The following is a 2,371-nucleotide window of genomic DNA, read 5'->3' as shown; positions in this document are numbered from 1 at the left end:
GGCCCATTGATAAGAAGATTGACATGTGTAGAGATAGTACTCCTTTAAAAATAAATTTATGCTAATCATGTCATAAACAAAATTTAAAGTAAATTAGTAACAGGAAAGTATTTTTCAAAGAATACTTTTGGCAGGATAATAATATTTTAATAATAGGAACTCTTCTAAATAAATAAGAAAAAATAGAAGAGTCCAGAATTTTAAAATAGGCAACTGAAATGAGCAGCTAATTTACAAATGTTGAAATACAAATAGTCAATGAACATAAAGAAAATGCTCAATCACATTAGTAATCCGAACTATAATGTTAAAGAAAACAGTAAGTGAAACATCAGATTAGCAAAGATTTTTAATAATCTAATAATACTTGGGAGAGATTTTCATAATGGTGGCAGGAAAACTTCAGGAGATTCTTCCACAGATAAACAGTTACAAAACATGGGCAAAAATACTAAAAACAGCCATGTGAAGGCATCAGAAAACATCTAATGACAGGCAGAAACGTGAGAAATATTTGTTCTAGAAAGACTACCATGGCATTGGGTAAGAACTCAAACTTTGTGGCTTTCTTGTCTAACAGAATTCCACAATTCCGCCAGGTCAGGTGGCAAGAAACCAGAACCGTGATTGCTTGAATTGGCAGATAATAGAGATCTGAGCTGTAGAAGACCTGGAAATTAATACTCCAAAATATGAATGTAAACTCTTCCCAAATCACTGGCTGATTGCTAAACTATCATTTCAAGATTGATAAACAATAATATACAATGATGATAAAATAATATAAAATCATTAAGATATCTTTGAAGAATATTTAACCTAAAATAATGCCATGTGAAAATTCTAAGAGCTAAAACTGTATGTACTATGTGTTCTCACATTTGTAGGGAAAAAAAGCGGNCAGTGTCACTGGCCCTCATATGTGGGATCCGAACCGGGGCCCTCTGGCATCCCAAGCGAGTTCTTAACCATCGCGCCACTCGGCCGGCCCCGATAGTTACCATTTTTAATGCTCTTTATTCCTTCTTGAAAATGCAAGTCTTTATCTGGTATCATTTCTCTTTATATTGAACAAATTTCTTTAGTATTTCTTACAGTGCAGATATGCTAGTGACAATTCTTTTGTATTTTTCTTTTATTTGAAAACAGTTTTATTACTTTTTCATACTGGAAAAAATTATGTCCACTGGATACAGAATTATATATTAACCATGTTTTATTTGCAGTTAAAATTGTAAAGATGTTGTTCCACTGTCTTTTGATCTTCATATTTTCTAATAAGAAGTCAGAGATCATTCAAATTGTTGTTCTCCTCTATGTAATGTATCATTTTTCTCTTTCTGTTTTCAAGATTTTCTCTTCATTGTTGGTTTTCAAAATGGTTTTGTTGATTTTGATACTCCTTTGGGTTCACTGAGCTATAAATGTATGGCTTCCACAATTGGAAAGATTTCGGTCATTATTTATTCAAATATTTCATCTGCCGTATTCCGTACACATGTATTCTAACATTTGACATTGTCCCACAGGCATTTTGTTCATTCATTTGTCAATCTTTTTTCTTCTCTATTTATTAGATTAGATTAGATGACTTCTATAATTTGATATATCTTCAAGTTCAAAAACCCATTCTTTTGTTATCTTCATTATGTAATTACAACCATCCTGTTCATTTTTTTTTCCAGATATTGGATACTTCATCTAAAATTCCTGTTTTTTTCCTGTTTGATCTTTTAAAATAAAATTTTTAAAATTCTCTGTTGAGATTTCTTGTGTTTTCATTATAAGTATAGTTTTCTTTTCCTTATTAAACATAGTTATAATACTCGCTCTAAAGTTACTGTCTGCTAATTTAAACATCTAGATCATTTCAGGTCTGAGTCCCATTGGCTGTATCTTCTTTCAAGAAAATAGGTTCTTCATATGTTGAATGACTTTAAACTACTATGTGGACATGGTGAATGATACTTTGTAGAGGCCCTACAGTCTGTTATATTCCTTTGACCAACATTTATATTTCTGTTTTAGCAGGTAATTTACTTAGACTGGCTATAACTAAAGATACAACAGATATTTATGAAGAAAACATAACACTTTATTAAAAGACACAAAGTAGTAATATCATAAATGGAAAAACTCAATCTGGAAAATGTGTTCATTATTCCTAAATTAATCTAAAAATGTAGTGAAACTGGGTATTTTTCATGGACATTGATAAGCTAAGTCTACAGATTTATAAGGAAAAACAAAAAGCCAAGAAAAACAAGACAATTTTGAAAAATGAAAAGTCAAAGCATAGTTCCTTGACCAATTAAATGATTTACTATAAAGTCATATAATTAATTTAGTTGTTTGCGCAAAGATATAAAAA

The 2,371-nt window shown here is 30.5% G+C and overlaps 1 protein-coding gene across 1 annotated transcript in view; it reads left to right on the top strand.

Annotated features, from left to right (window-relative positions):
* Nucleotides 1–1,727, top strand: part of LOC109394144 (uncharacterized) — a 37,615-nt gene extending 35,888 nt beyond the window's left edge. Inside the window, exon 6 of the transcript XR_002126395.1 lies at nt 1,686–1,727. The gene's annotated coding sequence lies outside the window, so the exon portion shown is untranslated. The remainder of the gene's footprint in view (nt 1–1,685) is intronic.
* The last annotated feature ends 644 nt before the right edge of the window (nt 1,728–2,371 follow it).

This window comes from Hipposideros armiger, unplaced genomic scaffold, assembly GCF_001890085.2.
Source record: "Hipposideros armiger isolate ML-2016 unplaced genomic scaffold, ASM189008v1 scaffold_412, whole genome shotgun sequence".
NCBI classification, from domain to species: domain Eukaryota; kingdom Metazoa; phylum Chordata; class Mammalia; order Chiroptera; family Hipposideridae; genus Hipposideros; species Hipposideros armiger.
The sequence above is the reverse complement of the archived record's forward strand: the minus strand, read 5'-3'. Positions and strand labels throughout refer to the sequence as shown.